Source organism: Cricetulus griseus (genome assembly GCF_003668045.3).
Source record: "Cricetulus griseus strain 17A/GY chromosome 1 unlocalized genomic scaffold, alternate assembly CriGri-PICRH-1.0 chr1_0, whole genome shotgun sequence".
NCBI classification, from domain to species: Eukaryota; Metazoa; Chordata; class Mammalia; order Rodentia; family Cricetidae; genus Cricetulus; species Cricetulus griseus.
The window spans coordinates 140255871-140275890 of record NW_023276806.1 but is presented as its reverse complement, the minus strand read 5'-3'; the positions used below and the strand labels follow the sequence as shown (position 1 = coordinate 140275890).

At 38.8% G+C, this 20020-nt stretch overlaps 1 pseudogene; it reads right to left on the bottom strand.

Annotated features, from left to right (window-relative positions):
- Positions 1-2955: 2955 nt before the first annotated feature.
- Positions 2956-20020, bottom strand: part of LOC100764241 — a 69624-nt pseudogene continuing 52559 nt past the window's right edge.

Sequence of the window (20020 nt, the reverse complement as noted above, 5' to 3'; positions counted from 1 at the left end):
GAGGGGTCAAGCTCAGAAATTTCTAAGATAGACAAACAACTTCAGCACCTCCTGGACTTTATAAACCAGCCGGCTTCCATCCAATCATCCCTCTTACATTCTTTTCCCCAGGAATATTAAATCTGTATCAACAGACTTAGTACACAGAATGAGATGGGTAGCACTTAGCCCACAAAAGCAACTCATAGAATAATGAAAAACTGCCAGAGGGATTTTATAGCCAGCATATATCAACTAACTTTCTCAACCATGAAGGAACATTTTCTTCATTTCATTCACAATTCTTGTCTCTTGCCCTTGCTTCCCTTTGAAAAATATTCTCCTGGTACATGTTTATTGATCCTGCCTTCCCTCTTTCCATGTACCTATCACTTTTAACTAGTTATTATGTTCTTCTGTGGGTGGTTACTGATAAATACAGTAAAAAGCAGATACAGTAAAAAGCAAAAATAAATGACGGTGTAAAACCCAGGGGGCCTCAGTCCTACATAAAAAGCTATAGGCAACTTAGAAATGTTGACAGTGGGAGAAACTGTCTTACCCAGTGAAGAGCACATAGACTGGATACCAAAAAACCAAATGGTAGGTACTGAAACATACATACAGGAACATTCTACAAACTAAGCAGATTGTAGAATATGTTTGTATATGTGTGTGTAGCAACAATGAATGAAAAAATGTGGCCATGCATTAGAAATAGAGAAAGTATGTGGAAGGGCTTGAAGGGAGGAGAGGGAAGGGAGAAATGATGTAATTATATTACATTCTAAAAACATGAAAATAGAAATTACAAAGCACTCGTGAAATGTTTCTGTCTCAAAAAAATATAAAACCAGCTTGACATATTTGTGTGGAAAGGGTACATTATGTCATCTGTAGCTTATATCTAACTTGCATGCAACTAAAAAAAAATATGTGATAGCTCAAATCAGTCATCCATTCTGGGCTCTGGTCCATAGGAATTTTGACACACCTGTAATTATTCTAAGTCTCCACTGGATGTCAATACTGCTCAAGGAAATGCAGTTTAGTCATTATAATTGGGTGCACACGGACAAGCTATGGCAGGAAGAACAGTCAGAAAGGAGGTCGTAGAGAGGGAAATGCTGATAGGAAGATCTCTGCCCCAACAGTGTATCAGATGCAGGCAAAGCGATGGCAGACAGCTCCAACAGTAGCAGTGTTGAACCCCTAAGCTCAAAGTTTGCCACAGTGGCTCTTCAGTGTCTGATTTACACAGAAATGAAACCATGTTTTTTTTCTATAAATAATTCTGGTAATTCTTCTAGTAAAATACAAGGTGTTTTAGGAAATTAAAAAAAAAAACTTAGAGTTCCAATCCTGCTTCATTTCTTCTGTTTACTTTGTAAACATATACCCATTTCAGCAATGATTGGGTAGGAAAGAATATCTTCAGTAAGAAAATTAGCTGGGCTGTTTGGTCTATGTCCAAGGACATTACTCAGCTTAGAAGCAAAAAACATGATCCAAGAAGGGAAAGTGAATTTTCGTCATATTTTGCAGTGTATTTCTAACAAGGACTGTTTTTTTTTTTTCCAGGATTGAAGTCAGATTTCCATTGTTTTGTTTTGTCTTGTTTTCCTATTTACAATGTATTCTAAAACTTAGGGAAAGCTTTAAGAATTTGGATCTATCCCTGATTCATGAGCTAGTTTGTTGGAGCCAATTCCCTATGAGGGGATGCCATGCTCAGACTTAACACATAGGGGAGGGGCTTGGTCCTGTCCCAACTTAATGTGCCAAACTGTATATACTCACTATGGGAGCCCTTACTTGTTGGGAGGAGTGGATGGGGGTGGGCTGGGGGAGTGGAAGGAGGGGTGGGAGGGAGAATTTAGGTTGGAACATAAAATGAAATTTAAATATAAATACTTAAAAAAGTTGTAGTGCTAGGTACATAGTTTTCATTTTCTCATTCTGAAATAGAAAATCATGTGCTCGGTTGTTATTTTGGAATAAAATAATGTTTTGTATAAGATTGCTAATTTCAAAAAAATAATGTTACATGCATTGGTGTTTGTGTGAGGTTGTTAGCCTCTAGAACTGAAGTTACAGACAGTTGTGAGCCGCCATGTGGGTGCTGTGAATTTAACCTAGGGCCTCTGGAAGAACAATCAATGCTCTTAACTGCCAAGCCATCACTCCAGCCCCCAAGGCTGCTAATTTTGAAAACTGTTATATTCTGTAAGCAGGAAGTACGGGTCCACACATGACCATGTTTCTTTAGCAAGCATTACCCCACTGCATGTTTTTTCAAATATCTTAGATATGGTGTATGGGTATATTTAGAAAGGCTATCAGAACATTAAAAGTACTCTTATGCTTCTCATGAGTTAGAAATGCATAATCAGCAATATTAAAAACACTGAATAGACAGAAGAATTTTTCAGTTTTTAAAATGTTTTGACTTCTAGACAAAATTGCTTAACATAAAATATGAAGATAATCCAGTCAGTAGAATTATCTCTAAAAAAGGGTACTGTTTGGAGGCTGGAAGATAGCTCTTTTTTCTAAAGTACTTGCCTTTAAGTATTTGCAAGTACCATGGCCTGAGTAAAGAAAACCAAAGGCCAAATGTTGCAGTTTTTACTTATAATCCTGGTGGTTTGGAGGCAGAGACAGATTCCTGGGGTGGCTTGCTCCCCAGCTTAGCCTACTAGGTGAGTTCCATGCCAATGAGAGACCCTGTCTTTCAAAAAAGGCAGGTGACATCTGAGGTATGAGATCCGAGGTTGTCCTTTGACCACATGAATGCAGACAAATAAACTGACAGGTGATCCAAACCCATCTTCTCCCTCAGATCCAATCCTCCAATCTCATACCCAGCTCTATAGCAGAAAACCTGGACCCCATCACCAATTGATCACAAAGTTCTCCTCCTCCAACCTTCCTTCCTCCAACTCATCCTACTAACCCAGCCTTCAATACCAGCAGTCATTCCCTGGTCACAAACCAGCTGAGCAGGGTCAGGGAGACAGGCAACACATAAGCATCACACTCACCAAAAACCTAGAGAAGAAACAGACCAAAAAACAAAATACCTATGAAACAAAGATAAATCCAGACATCAGCACCTAGACCTATAGTCAACAAATTCCCAGATGCCTAGATACCAGTACAAAAAGAAAAAAACCCACAGTAAGTAACAGCCAGAGCAATATGTCTCCACTAGAGTTCAGCTGTCCAAACGCAACAGGCCCTGGGTATTCTAACATAACTGAAGCACAAGAAAAGAACCTCAAATATGCCTGTATGAAGATTCTAGAGGTCCTTAAAGAGGAAATTCACAAGAGGAAAGGTTATTTGGATAAACCAAATTTCTCCCTAAAACCCAGGTTATCTATACACCCCCAATGAAGAACAAACCCCACATAAAATGTCTTTTAATCTAGCATTAATGGGCTCAGATAGAAGCTATACAGAATGGGAATGAAATTAAGGCTAGTTAATTCTGGTCTGTAGTCATTTGACTTTGGGTGTTTAGTGTCTGAAGAGGTGTTTGGTGTCCTGAAGTTGTCTATGTTATCCTCTGCCTTGTCGGTTGAGTAGAACTCAGACTAAGAGACCTAGAAAACAGTTATCTTGAGGCAGGGAAGGAGTTGTTGGCTCGTATTTCTTATTCCTCATGTGGGTTTTGGAAGATGTAGAGAAAAACATTAATTCTAACTGGTACTTTGGTGACATCTTTATCAACTCCACTTCCCTTCCTAACTCCCCATCTTTGTTTTCTGTATTTCTAGAGATCAGTTTGTCTGTCTTTCTGTCCAATCATTTGCTTTTTACTGTTACTTGTTCTCTACCCACTTGTGCTCTTGCCAGTATGCCTGTCTTCCTTATTTTTCATATTAAGAAATTATATTTTAAATAAATGTTGGGAAAGGTGATATATAAGCACTGGCCATCCTCTAGTCAAAAATAATCCTTAAGCCAAAAATATTCCTTAAATGGTTTTAGCCTTATGAAAGTAAAGCTTTAAAAAAAAAAAAAAACAGTGGGGACCATTCTTGCACTTCACTCTAAGAAGACATAAGTTAGACATCATTTAATTTGGTTAAAATTGAAAGTGAGATGGGATTTATGAGCCAGTTTGAATTCAGAGGAGATTTCAGCTGAATTGAAGGGTGATAATCTTGCACAATTAAGTGAAATCCTTCTTATATTGGTTCTAGAATATTTTCCACTAAGCTATCCAATGTTGAAGTCATAGAAACGTCTTATTTATAGGAAAGATACTGAAGGTTTCCTAAATGAAATTTTCTCATCAAAATGCTGGTTTTCTTGTTATCATTCTAATGATATATTTATTTATATGCTTATCTTTAAGCTTTGTTTTCTTATTTTATGAGTATCAGTGTCTCCCAGCATGTATGTCTATGGATCACAAATGTATCTGGTACCCACAGAGGCCAGAAGTAGGCATCAGGTTCCATGGAACTGGAGTTACAGATGGTTGTGAACTGCCATATGATTGGTGGGAATTGAGCCTGGGTTGTCTGGTGCCCTTAATGGCTGACCTATGTTTTCAGCCCCTCACCGTGTATTGATTTGTGTGTTTTGTGCACATATAGGTATGTGTGCTTGTACATGTATGCAGAGGCTACAAGAGGGCACCGAGTGTCCTATTTCATCACTTCCCACATATTCCTTTGAGGAAGGGTCTTCCCTTGAACTTGAGTTTTCATTTTCTTGGCTAGACTGGAAGCCATGAAGCCTCAGTGGCCCTCCTGTCTCTTCCTCTAAGAGACTGGGTTATAATTATATATTTGAAGCCCCACTCGCTAGCTATGTGGGTGTTAGGATTTGAATTCTGGTCCTCAAGCTTATGCAGCAGGTTCTCTCAACCGATGAGCCATATCTACAGTCCTCACAAGTCTTAGTTTGATATGAGTAGTTTACCTATTCAGCAAACAAACAATTAAGACTTCAAGGTATACAGAGAATGGAGAAACAACAGTTTTTGTTTTGTTTTCATGTTTCCAAATGATTTTTTTCCTTTACCATGTGTTAGGGAACCGTTTTGCCTTTGTAAACACCTTTTCAGCCAGAAGCTGGAAGTGAGTTTGAAAAAAATAAATGTACTGTGGCTGCTGCACAGTATCTGGCTTTTAAAGTAGCATCTCTGGAGGCAGGGAGGTCGGGTTGTCAACTTGAAACAAGCAGCATAATAATAGGAATAGTCTTTAGGAGCTTTGAACCTTTGGAGTGCTGTGTACTGGTTCAAAGTATCTTCAGCACCTCCCTAGTCTGTTGCCCACTACCCTGGGGTGCTGAGAGTAGTTATCTGATATTTGCAGTGATCTTAGATCAGGGTTTACCAACTCTAAAGCTCAGACTCCAAGATCTAGAAATGAGGGAAGTGAGCCAGTAGGTTCTTAACTAGATAGCCAGCACGGGCCTTGAACAAAGAGAGGGGTCTAACCAGCTCTCAGCCAGGGAGCAAATGCCCAGCATTGTTAGAGTCCTATTTTTAATTTTCAAAATATACAAAACCAAGGATGCTGTGGTTTTAAAATGCTTGATTGCCACTTTTAAAGGTCTATTGTGGGGAACACGTGGGAAATACAGCAGTGCTTGAACTGTAAGTACCTTTTGTGAGTTCTGCCTTAAAGGATATAATTAAGCCCTGGAAGAGACATTGAGCAGCTCACCTTGGTACTTAGTTGATTCTTTCTTCAGCACCACACGGCTTTGCATATCTTTTGGCTTACTAGAAACCCCAGCACAACCTTGGGTACTATTTACCCAGAAGATGTAGAGTGTGAATATGAGCTGTGGTGTCAAGGCCACAGAGCATTCTTGCTCATCAGAATCACCTGTGAAACAGGAGACAAGCGATGATCAGTTGGTATGGCTTTGTGCTTCTTGGCTAAGATTTTACCCCAGGTTCTACCATGTCAGCCCTGAGACACTTTCCTATGCTTTAAGAAAGGGACAGAGTGGTGACAGATTAATTAAGAATAACGTTTCTGGAAAGACCACCCAAAGAGAATGGAACTAATGTCTACGTAATACCAATCCTTGCTTATGAGAGAGAAAAGTATCTCAGTAATGACGAGCACGTGTGCCTGGATTTGAATAAACAAGTGAGATTTGTTCTAAGTGTTAAAAGATAACTCTGGACAATCTCTTCCACTAAAACCACGGGCAAGTTAAAAAAACAAGGCACTGTGTGCTACAGTAATGTGCTGTGGGTCCCTAACTCACTTTTGCATATCTTCTCCAAAGTATTTCTAGATGATCTCTACCAAAATTCGCACTGCAGTATCCCCCATTATAGACACTGCATTTTTCCTGGACCATTGCTTCCATTGCCTACCTCCTCCTTGTCTTTCCATTCCTTTCACCACCATCCCCTCTAATTCATAGCAACCAAAACAATCAGCAAATGTTAATAAAGCTCTGTCATTGTGTCTCCCCAGCCTCCTCATCTCGTACTGGTCCTCTATGTATGATCTTCAGTCAGTTCCTAAAGACCTGGTTCAGACTCTTGGCTCCTGAGGACTCCTCTGCAGGGAAACTTTCATAGGAATTGTGAATTCCTGACAATGTAGCTGTCCCTTCTAAATTCTCCACTTGAAACACTTGGTTCTGCTTTGATAATAATAATGATGATAATAAAAATTTTGTCAGGTTTCTCTTGTTGTTGTTGCTGTTGTTTTGATTTTTGTTTTGTTTTTTTCTTATCATCTCAGGGATGTCATGAAATCATCATCTTTACTGTTTGCTCCTTTCTCTCATCTAGTTAGTGCTTGGCATGCAAAACAGACCGTGAACAAACATTTATCCCCTGACTTAAGAAATCAGAGTCTGGGAGGCAGGGAAATGGCATAATAGAGAAAGGTCTTTCTACACAAGTATCAAGTATGAGGACTGCCCTTCAGATCTCCAGGGCCTAGGTAAAGTGAATGCCAGGAGAGTGTGGTGACTTGCCTTTAATCCAAGCACTTGGGAGTAAAGACTAGCTAGGTAGACCAGTAGAGTCATCAAGCACTGGGCTCAAATGGGAGACTTTGTTTCAATGTACAACAGGTGGAGAGTGATCCAAGAATGCACCCAATACTGACCTCTGACCTCCATACTCACATATGTACTCATGCACCTCTCTACACATATATCCAACACACAAGGACATGCACATATGCATGTATGTGTACCACACACATTTACACATACATAGAGTAAAAGAAAATTATAAGGCTCTATGAGGAAGACATAGAGCCTTAATTTTATTTTGTCCATATTAGAGAAAGAAGAAATGTTGGCTATTGTATTAGCTTCCTAGAGCTGCTGTCAAAAAATCCTAGCAAAACAGAATATCTTAAAATAACAGAGATTTATCATTTTATTGTTCTAGAGCATTAAATTCTAAAATCCAGATGTCTGTGGGGTGGAATGCTTTTGTGGGGCTCAGAACAAAAACATAGCCATCTCTCTCCTTATTTCTTGTGTTTGCTGTCAATACTTAGTGCCCCTGGATTTCGGGAAACAGTTCCAATCTGTGCCTCCCTTTTAACATGACATTTCCCATATGTATCTATTTCTGCCTCCACGATTTCTTTCCTGTACCAGCACCAGGCATTGAATTAGGGCCCACTCTAATACATCCTAACTCAATTACAGCTACAGTTTATTTTCAAATAAGATCATATTTACTGGTCTCAGAGAGTTGGTACTTGAATATAGCCATTAACCCATGAGAGCCCACTATTGCCTGGAGAATCTGACATTAGAACAGTGTCTTGTAAGAGTAACTAAAGGCTGGAATTGGAGGAGTGTCAAGCAGTTAGGCAGATAGAGAAATAAGTAGTACATTTAGCACAAGAAAGACATTAACATCAGTTAGTAAGTAGTTGACTCTCCAGGTTGTCATAGGTAGGAAAAACAGACCAAGGGACCTTAGTCCATAAGATTATTTTCTTATTGATAAGAAGATTGTAATCCTGTGATTGACCCACTGATGAGGCATCTGGTGAGATGCTTCAAAGTGTTGAAGCAGCCTCCTTTTCTTGGTGTTGAGTGTGCTCAGGTATCTCCTCATGTTGTTATGATACCAGCACTTGGAATAGGGCCCCAGCCATATGAACTCATTCAGTGCTACCAACTCTTACAGGTTCTATTTCCATCTTGCCATACTTGGAAGCCATGGGTGGCTGGCAGAGGCAATGATCGCATCTGTGGCAATTCTCAAAACCATTCTTTAGACTTCTCAGAGAAGGTGGCTGCATGTGCATCTAACAAGGAAAATCCAAAGGAATAGACTTCCTATGGAAAAAGAAAGCACATTTCAAAATACAAAAATTCAGTACGTTACAATGAGTGTGGTTCAGTGTTATTTCTATAAGATATAATCATACTACCTCAGGAGGCAAAGTTTGAGGGGGGGAGTCATGAATAAGATTTGATGTCAAAGTCTAAAATTTCAAATTTAAATTAGCTACATTTGATTGCTATTTATGGTCTTCCTCAGGGAAGAGCACATGAATTGGTTATCCAGTACCAAATGGTCAGCCCTGAAAACATACATACAAATGACATTATATAGACCAAGCAGGCTATAATTAGGAATGTATATAATAAAAACGTATATGTATATGTATAATATATATATATATATATATTATATATATATATATATATATATGCACACAAATATATCCGTGTGTGTGTGTGTGTGTGTGTGTGTGTGTGAATGTAACACCAATTAGTGAAAAAAAGAAGCCATGAATTTGAAAGCAAGAAGGGAGGGACATATGAGAAGATTTGAAGGGAACAAAGAAAAGGAGAAATGATGTAATTATAATCTCAGAAGATAAAAAAGTGATAAAAAACAAAGATGTCACAGTCATATTTTCATACATTCACAGCTACCATAGTCATTTTTGCCTTTAATGTTTTGGCTTCATTTGTTTGGTTAGTTTATCACCTGTTTCTTCACAGTGACTGTTTCATACCACTGTTTCCTCAAGGGCTAAGGCACCTTTATTGACATCGGGGTTCACTTTATACAAATGAAGTACATTTCCTCATTCTTTTAAAGTTTTCTATGTCCATGTGTTTTAGAAGATTCTTTTATATTTGATAGTATTTATTACCTGTGTCATTTAGCCAACTGCAACTGTTTAATGACACATCTGAACTTATATCTAATATCTAACATATTCTATCTTCCCATTGTTTCTATGAGCACCTTTCCTGCTTGCTTTCTTTGCAGCTAATTAGTTTCTTCTTTTGCTTTTATTCTTTACTCTCAACCAACTTTGAGTTTGTATTTGTACTATGTAGAGGCTACTTTCAAAACTAAAGTTGTTTAAAAATCTAAATTTAGTTGACTTTACCCTTTTCTGAAATAATTATTTTAAAAAGCATAAACTCCATCCCTCTCTGGTCATATTTTTATTCTTATCTTAATTATTTTGTTTCAAGTTGGAAGAAAGTATTTGGCATTCACTTAGATTTACCTAAAAATTTAATTTTTTTTATGTGTTCCACATACTTTCTTGCAGTTCAAGCTTTGCCTGGAATCACTTTCTTCTAGAAATGCTTGCTTTAGGATTTCTTGTGGTAAATTTTATTCTCATGGGAAACTATCTCACTTTTTATTCGTCAAGAAGTATTTTTTATTTCACCTCATGTCCCAGGCATAGGAATCTGGTTCACCAGTTGTGTATCTTTCAGCACTTGCCTCTTATTCCACTGCTTTCAGACTTCCATCATTTCAGTTGGGGGAGGATCTGGTTGGAGTGGGAAAAGAATGTGATATATATATATTCATATTCTCTCTCTCTGTGTGTGTGTGTGTGTGTGTGTGTGTGTGTGTGTGTGTGCATGTATATTTGTACATATTATAGTCCACTGTTCCTTTGTCTTCTGAACAGGGATTTTCATTAGTTTATTCTGCATTAACTTCTTGATTCTGTGGACTGCTACCTTCCCTTATCTGGAGGAAACAATAGCCCTGTTTCTACAAAAATTTTGTGTTTTTTTAATGTTGCCATCCTTTCTTTCTAGAATTCTTGCTACACTACAATGACATTTCCAGTACTTCTTCCTTTTAAGCCTCTTTCTTCACAACCTGTGTCTGTTTTGTTTTACTCTGAACTGCCTTTCTGTTCACCAAATCTTCCTTCAGCTGTATCTGATACGCTGTCATCAGTCCTCCCATGACATTTTAGAAGGATGTGCCTATGTGATAGAATTCAAAGTAACAACATGCTATAAAAGTTCGTTTGGCTTCCCTCAAAATATTTAGTGGATTTTAAAACCCAGAATTTCTTCATAGAATTTTTTGTTATGCCTTTAAAATTTATCATGTCAGCTGGCTAGGAAACAATGTTGAAAAGTACAAATGGGAAATTGTTTAAGGTTTTCTTCCCCCCAGGGGAATGCAGCATAGTCGGCTATGTGGTTTAGAAAAGGAACATTAAGATTATGATGGAAAACTGGATTGAGTGAAGAATGTTCTATGGCTGAAGACAAATTATGAAAGATAATCAAGATTCTAATAGTGAGGTCTGGGAAATAGATGCTCTTAAAGACTCTTTGGGGGTAAACTTTGTAGGGATTGGCAATTGCATGGAGAACATGATGAGGAGGGAGCGATTCAAAACAGATGAGAAAGTTTTGGCTGACTTAGCATTGATTTTGTCTTCATCACCTGGTGCTGCCTGTGGGTATTGGTTAGTTAAGGCCTGCGTGTACATGTATGCATTTAAGAGTCTCTCCACTTTCCATCTTATAGAACATGGACTGTATCCAAGTTTTCCTGACTCTGCCTTTTTGACTAATTTTCCTTATTAGTAGTCTTTTCTGAAACATTGGTCTGTCTGGCTACTCTTTCTTCAGTTCCTTTTCTAGGAAGGTTAGGATCTGTTTATGGAGCCACCAATTGCAATTGAGACTCTTGTGTCATTTCATTATCCTCTGCCTAATTTTCTTTTAGAGAGGTTGCTATGTCTTTCCCATTACGTTCTTTGGTCTTGCTCCTAGCATTTGTTTGTGTCACATGTGGCCTTGCTAAGTCATTTGGACACTGTCCATTTAACTATTTGATGGCTCCTACAATAGCAAGCTCATTGCCAAGTCTTTTACCTCTGCTTCACTTTGTGCCCATTCTCAATTTTCTCTAAACTGGACTATGTTTCCAAAAACTTGTTCCTGTATTTTTTCTTAGTGTTAGAACCTTCTAATTCAAGTGGCTGGATACATGAATAATCAATTTAGACAACCAATCCCCTTTTAATGCATTAGAGAATTTGTTAGCTTAGTATTCTTTATTCCATGATAGTTTCACACATTTGCTCAATGTCTATTGATCTTATCCATCCACCACTATCTCTCTCCAACCTTTCCTCCATCCTATGTCCCTCAAAGTTTCATGCACTCTTTATTTTTGGATGTAAATAACCCCAGTTAATGATGCCTAAATGCACAGGGATGTGTGACATCCACTGCAGTATGAGCCACCTCAATGAAAGAGAGATGCTTTACTCCCCCTGCAGCTATCAATTGCCAATGGCCCCTTATCTAGGAGCTGACCCTCAAAGGCCCTCCTCACCCAAGCTGCAGTTCTGCCTGGCTTCATCTTGTGCAGATCTTACACAGGTAAGACCCAGAGGCTATGAGATGAACATTCATACCATGTTCAGAAATTTCCCTGAGTCTTGGGTGGTGGTGGTGGGTTAGTCATATGAAGTTGCTGTTGTTTCAAAGTACTATTTCAAGGCCTTAGAAAACTGTTCTCCACTGAGAGTTTAAGGTAAACTTAGAGACGTGCTTGAATCTTTCATGATGAGTGAGATTAAAACCTCCCATGAGGATGTCTTGGCCAGGCTGAAGGATCGATTTGACAAAGAGGAGGTAGACTCGCTCCAATCTGAGGTGCCTACTTCGAGCAGGTATTTCAATCATTCTAAAGCAATTACACCTCTAGTCTACCCGGCCATGGTGGTGGAAAAGCAACCAACAAAAAGATACTCCCAGGGGCAGACAGCATATGCATGGCAACCAATCCAGTTGAAAGATCTTAAGCATATTAAAGAATCAGTTGTCTCATATGGCCTTCATAGCCCATACATAAAACAGCTGTTGCATTCATGGGCCACCTTTAACAGGGTGACAGCCGCAGATTGGGTAGGATTGGTGTCAGCTGTCCTTGAGAATTCTTACCAAATTGAATGGAAAGTATTGCTTAGAGAAGAGGGAAAACTCCTAGAGCGGCAGGCCATTAGGGATGGAATTGATGTGCCCCTTCAGAAGATCCTAGGAGAAGGTATTTATGCTGACCCACAGGTTCAGGCTGAATATGATGACCATATGCTGTCCCTATGCAGGAAAGCAGCACTAAATGCATGGGATAAGGTTCATGAGCCGGGAGAATGACTAGAAGCTTATACCAAAATAGAACAGGGACAAACAGAACCATTTAAGGACTTCTTAGACCAGTTGACCAGAGCAGTAGACATACAAGTAACAGATTCATCGATACGACATTCAATTATGTACACCTTAGCTTATGACAATGCAAACCCAATATGCAAGAGAATACTTTTGCCTTTAAAGGTCAGATCAGCTCCACTAGAAGAATGAGTTCTGCATACTGCCCACATTGACTGTCACATGCAAGATGCTGGAATCTAGGCAGGGGAAGCTGTCCCAAGAGGGTAAAAGCCAGCAGGAGATTAGGAGAGATAATGACATAAGGACTTGGGAAGGAGAAGCACCTTACAGGAACTCATACAGGTATCAAGAGGCCACTGTTCATCTCTTCCATGACTCAGAGCCTCGCATAGGAAGAGCATGCTCCAGGAGTCCACGGAAGAATCAGGAGAATAGATGTTTCAGCTATGTTAGAATGGGACATATAAGGAGAAATTGTAGGCAAAAATTCTAACAATTCCCCATGCAAAAGGTCTTTGCCTCTGGGTTATGTAGGAGATGTGGTAAGGGCAGACACTGGACTAATGAATGCAGATCGACTAGGGACATGCAAGGGAACCTGTTAACATCAGGAAACTCTGAAGGGGGCCTCCAGCAGTCCCCCACATCAAGAAAGGTCCGATCATTCCCAATGGCAGTGGGAGACAATCTCTCACAGAACGAATAGATAGTTCCTTGCCTATTGTGAAAAATGATACTGCTTCAGATGGTAGTTTGAATAGTGATGAAGAATCAAATATGAGTGGAAAAATGAGAAATGCATATTTTGGCAAGCTTCTATTGATGATTCTAGGCCTCGGTTAGAAATAAAAATCAATGGTAAAGTTATTAAAGGCTTAGTAGACGCTGGGGCTGAAGTGACTATTATTACTCAAAAGTCTTGGCCTCAGACTTGGCCTCTTAAAGAGGCAAATGTACAATTTTTAGGAATTGGTACTCTATCTAGAGTTCGATGGAGTGTTAACTCTGTGGTCTGCATTGGACCGGAAGGACAGAAAGGGAGACTGAAACCATACATGGCAGATATAGCTATAAATCTCTAGGGTGGTGATCTCTTACAGTAATGTAATACTCAAATTAACATCCTTCCAATGTCAGATAAGAATTCTAGAAAATAGCTGGATAGTAGGAAGGATCGGATAAGATGCCATGGAAAATTGTTACCAACTATTCAGGCTGTACAGACACTAAATACAAACGATAGGCCTTCAGAGGAACCAAAGGCCCTGCCATTAAAATGGTTTGCAGATGAACCTGTCTGGATAGAGCAATGGCCTTTGACCTCTGAAAAGCTAGAGGCTCTAGAAAAGTTAGTACAGGAACAGCTAGAGGCTGGTCACATAGAGCAATCTACCAGCCCTTGGAATTCTCCTGTATTTGTTATCAAGAAGAAGTCAGGTAACTGGAGAATGATGACAGACCTGAGAGCCATAAATAAGGTAATTCAACCTATGGGCTCTCTACAGCCTGGAATGCCACTGCCTTCCTTAATATCTAAAGGATGGCCGATCATAGTAATTGACCTGAAAGAATGATTTTTCACTATACCATTACAAGAAAGTGATAGAGAGAAATTTGCATTTACTGTACCAACTCTTAATAACTCATAGCCAGTTCGGAGATACCAATGGAAGGTTTTACCTTAGGGGATGCTAAATAATCCTACTTTGTGTCAATACTTTGTACAACAACCTTTGGAAATAATTCGTAAAAAATTTCCACAATCTCTTGTTTATCAGTATATGGATAATATCTTTTTATCGGATTCTAATGAGGAAACTTTGGAACGTATGTTTGAAATGGTGGAGGAAGTTCTGCCTAGATGGGGGTTACAAATATCCCCAGAAAAGATACAAAGAGGAGATTCTACTAACTATTTAGGATATAAGATAGACTTACAAAGAATTAGACCACAGAAGGTGCAAGTTAGAAGATACTGTTATCAAACTCTTAACAGTCTTCAGAAGCTACTAGGAGAAATTTCTCAATTACAGACGATTATTGGTGTAGAAGGACATGACTTAAAGCATTTAAAAATGGCACTAAAAGGTGATAAGGACCTAAACAATCCAGGAATATTATTTGCTGAGGCAGAAAAAGAGTTACAATGGGTAGAAAACAGAATATTGGATGCGCATGTAGATCGGATAAACCTTGATTTAGACTGCATTCTGGTCATCTTGCCATCCAAAGAATATCCTTCTGGAATTCTAATGTAGAGGGAAGACACTATGTTAGAACGGATATTTCTGCCACATAAACAAAATAAAAAGTTAAAGACGTATATAGAAAAGATTTCTGATTTGATTTTAAAGGGCAAATTAAGACTTCGTCAGCTGACTGGAAAAGATCCAGCAGAAATTATAGTACCTTTAACTAATGATGAGATTTCCTCCTTATGGAAGGATAATGAATATTGGCAAATAGCTCTTACCGACTTTTTGGGAACAATTAGTAACAACTATCCCCAAACCAACAGAATTAAATTCATAAAAAAAAAACCAGTCTGGATTCTTCCACGCATTGTAAGACAAACTCCTATTTCTGGAGTTCTTACCTTCTACACTGATGCTAACAAATCAGGTAAGGCTGGTTATAAAGCAGGTGAGGTAAGTAAAATAGTTCAAAGACCGTACACATCTGTACAGAAGGCAGAATTATATGCAATTCTCATGGTGCTTATGGATTTCACAGAACCTCTTAACATAGTTACTGATTCCCAATATGCAGAGAGAATCGTCTTGCACATAGAGACTGCAGAATTCATCCCTGATAATACTGAACTAACGTCGTTGTTCTTACAATTACAGGAAACAATCAGAAACAGAAGTAATCCTCTGTACATTACACATGTCAGATCCCATACGGGTCTGCCAGGTCCACTAGCACAAGGCAATGACGAGATTGATCGTTTATTAATTGGCACTGTGCTAGAAGACTCAGATTTTCATAAAAAGCATCATGTAAATAGCAAAGGTTTAAAGAAGGAATTCTCCATCACTTGGCAATAAGCCAAAGAGATAATGAGAAACTGTCCTACTTGTTCCTTTTATAACCAAACTTTGCTGCCAGCAGGCTGTAATCCTAAAGGCATTCAGAGGAATGAGATCTGGCAAATGGATGTCTTTCACTTTACAGAATTTGGAAATTTGAAATATGTGCATCATACCATTGACACATTTTCAGGTTTCCAATGGGCTACTGCTCTCAACTCTGAAAAAGTTGTTTCCGTTATTACACACCTACTAGATAATGGCAGTTATGGGCATACCTGCACAGATAAAAACTGACAATGTTCCAGCATATGTCTCCACAAAAATGGAACAGTTCTTCAAATATTATAACATAAAGCATGTCACAGGTATACCACACAATCCGATAGAACAAGCTGTTGTTGAGAGGTCTAATAGGACACTTAAGGAGATGCTCCATAGGCAAGCTGGGAAGTCAAAACCCCCCAAACACAGGTTGCATAATGCTTTATTTATTTTTTATTTTTTTATTTTTTTTGGTTTTTCGAGACAGGGTTTCTCTGTGGCTTTGGAGGCTGTCCTGGAACTAGCTCTTGTAGACCAGGCTGGTCTGGAATTCACAGAGATCTGCCTGTCTCTGCCTCCCGAGTGCTGGGATTAAAGGCGTGCACCACCACCGCCCAGCTGCATAATGCTTTATTGACACTAAACTTTCTTAATGCCAATGACAAAGGACCAACAGCTGCAGAAATACACTGGACTACGGAAAAAACTGCTAAAGTGAATCAACCAGTGTACTTCAAAGATGTACTAACCTCGGTATGGAAACCCAGACATGTGTTACGTTGGGGTAGGGGTTTTGCATTTTTTCCACAGGAGAAGAAAATCTTTAGATACCATCAAAATTGATCAAGATTCGAGTTGAAAAAGACAACCTTCTCGATAAGGACGACTGACAGGTATTTACTGAGGTTTATCTCATGAACCAAATGAAAGCCTCCCAAAGGAATGGGAAGTGCTTCGTTTTTATCTTCACAGAAAAACCCACCTCCAGAAGTCAAAGGACACTACATGGGTAGATACTTAAAGGAAATAAGGTAGCTATAACCATCAAACAAAAGGAACGTGCCATATGGTAAACTTTACAGCTGTCTCTCAAATAACTCTATTTCTCTTCATCTCCTAGTCCCTATTAAATTAAATCAAAGCTGGATTTAGAGTTGGATTTGGCTTTCCTCCCCTAAAATCCAAGCATGTTATTTAACTAAATTTTAAAGTTTCTGTGTTATATCAAGAAGCCAATTGATATAATACAGAATAAATGAAGAATTTGAGGACTATTTTTTGTCTTTTCTTGGCTCTTTCTTTCAAGGTCTACACCCTCTCATAATTGTCGTTTTTCAATGGTTGCCTTTCTCAGTACATATACATGTGCAAGCAAACATTTCTCTGCTGACACTTATGTTTGAGTCCCATACAGCCAATGAAGACCCGCCTGACGACAATCCCTGGATGCTCCGGAAAAGGAATTGGGCCATACCTCTTCGACTGCACTGGATCCAACTTACTCCATTTCGACTGACACTCCGACCCGAGCCTCGAGTACTGATTTCAATTCAAGTTGAGGATTTCAACCTAGATCTTCAATCAAGCAAATTCCATCTAACATGGACTGGAGATAACCCATTAGAGACTTTCCCTGTACTAACATTTTTTCCCACAGGACCCCACGAGGCTACCATCATCCCATTTCAGCAGGAAGTAACTTAGAAGATGCTATGTCCCTGTTCCCCACTATTGTTTATTAGGGTAATGTAAGTCTAGTTAGGAATAACTTTCTTATTGTTTAGAGTTGGGATTGGAAGGAGGTGTTCAAGTTAGATACCCTTTCCACATGACTTTAGGGCTTAGCTGGAATAGACATAGTTAAGATGCATAATAGCAGATTATTGTATCTTCTTGTATTTCACCTTTATGGTTGTTAATTTTGGATATTTTACACTATTAAGTTTTAATCCTCTTTTAGACTAAAAGGGGAATTGTAGGGAGACACCGTAACCATGCCTCCTAAGGACCGGCTACAGGTATACTTAACCACGCCTGTCAGGGTGTGGTGAAGGGGTGTTCAGGATGACGAGTGGGGGGTTCTTAAGGGACCGTGCACACGTGAATAGCCCTACTCTCTGGCCTGGCTGCCTTGCTGCCCCTGGCACACTCTGGCTTGCGTTTCAGCTGGTGTTTATCTAAATAATGAAATATTAGCTTTATGGACTATGGATCATCCTTGAGCGCATTCGGCACGTAATAATCTACCCTTGATTGTGCTACGATAATCAGCCTAAAAAGAACACTAAAATTGTGACTTATATGTCACGTTTTTTAACATATGAAAACACACAATCATAGTTACCTTCCTATACTTAAAATCATTTTGGTTTTGGAAGTTCTACTGAGATTTATTATAACTTTAGGAATATATATGTGTTTATCATATAGATTCTATCTTACAAACAGTTCAAAATTTGCACAATGGGGAAAGTAACCTGAATTTTCATACTCATATATTAGACTTGCATGTGCATCATTTGTGTTGCTCTGAGGAGTTGAAAATTCAAAAAGCTGTGTTTTTTTCTGGAAGTGGAAGCCTCTAAGGGTGGCAGAAATAATATTATACAGAAGGATGGATTGAATTACTTGCCAAAAGTACTCTGTGAGAACAAATTCATTTATTTTAAATATATCAAATATCAAAATGTAATTTTCAAATTAAAAATATACTATTAACATCAGCTTCTCAATTTTATGTGGTTTATTAGTGTTGCAGAGTACTGCCAAATAGCTCTTAAAACCGACTTGTATTTTCCATTTGTGCTTTCCAAAATCTGCAAAGTTATTCCATTACAACATTCTTTGCTATATTAATATGTAACATATAAAGCCAAGAGCTTGGGGTGTGATATTGAACATCAGGTTGCCTGTGATATTTCATCACTAGAAAGAAATCCATAATTATTTTAGGAAATAAAGTATTTAATTTACAATTATCATTAGGGAACAGAAAACCTTAAGTTTTCTTCTTAGAAAATAAATGGCAAAATCATATCCCAGTTTGGAAATCTTGGCAGGATAATATTATAGGAGGTAAGGAAGCTTCTGGTAAACTGGCATCTTCCAAGAAGGCTGCTTCATGTCTATTCATAAAATACAGTGGGAGCCATTCAGACTCAGCTTTGTCTTCCCTGTCATTGTTACATTTTAGAGTTTTAATATGATAAATAGACCTGAAATTGGCAAATGGCTTTTATGTTACACAATGGTTTGGCAGGTTTCCTTTTAAAGAGACACAGTTTCTATGTAGTTCTACCTCCAGTTGGGCCATGATCTAGTTTGCCTTTGATGGGACTGTACTTGTGATGTGTCGTTTTCATCCACCTCTCAAGGGTTATTGTTACACAGAGCAGAGAAACCCAGGTCTTCCCTAACTGATAGTCTCTCCACACATAGGGCTGCTGTTTTCTAAGTATTAGGAGTCCTTGTGGCCTTTGACCCACATGATAATTGACCCACATGGTCCTAAAAGTATAGAATGAAGGTTAGTTTCTCTCTGTTCATAAAAGTTTTAGAACTTCAGTTCCTTGTCCAACTCCCAACCCTAATAGTTATTGAAACCTAGCTAGATCAGCTGGTCCTTTTAATTTTGACTCCAGTGTCAGACAACACTGACTTTTCTCCAGTCACTGTGCCTAGTTCAGGTCACCACCATCTCTTGTTTATGCCACCTTAGAGCTATGTCCCATCGGTACTCTGGCCTCAGTCTCAACTTCCCAGAAGAGGACTGTGTACAGCACAGTGTATTTAATGTACTGCTAAAGACCACATTTGTCACACACTTCATTTGACCATCAGAATAAACCCAAGTTCCTCAGCATGGTGTAAATGTTCATGCTTTTACTGTGATCTACTCAGCACGCAACAGTTTCTTTTCATTCCTTGGTATCCTTTTTGAACTAGGCTGCCTCTTCTGGAATTTTGCTGTCCTCTGCTTTCTTCATTGTCTTCTTTCTGTTTTGCCTGACTAACTGAAAAATTAAAAAACATTCTTGAGACTATCTAGACGATATAAATTTTGTAAACATCTCTAAAACCCGATTAGTGACCCTGGTAGAATTCTCCTATAAGACACACCATTCTGTGTGTAACAGACTTTTTATTTATTGTCTTCCAGTTTTCCAAACAGACTACCAGATCCCTAAAGACAAGAATCAATCATGCATTGCTACTTATTGCTTCTTCAGCACCCATGATTTTGCTTAGCATATACAAATACATGTTTACCTCTTTGTATGTATATGTCTGTGCTAGTACATGTGTGCACATATTTATGGTGTGTGTGCATATATGTGCATATGATGATGAAGGACTGAGGTCAATGCTGGATGTCTTCCTTAATCACTCCCCACTTTTTATATTAATTTTAATCCTGTGGGGTGGTATGTGCAGGTGTGTGTATAGGTGTCCACAGGCATCCAAGTTCCCTGGACCTGGATTTAGAGATGGCTGTGAGCTGTCCAGTGTGACAATTATATGAGGAA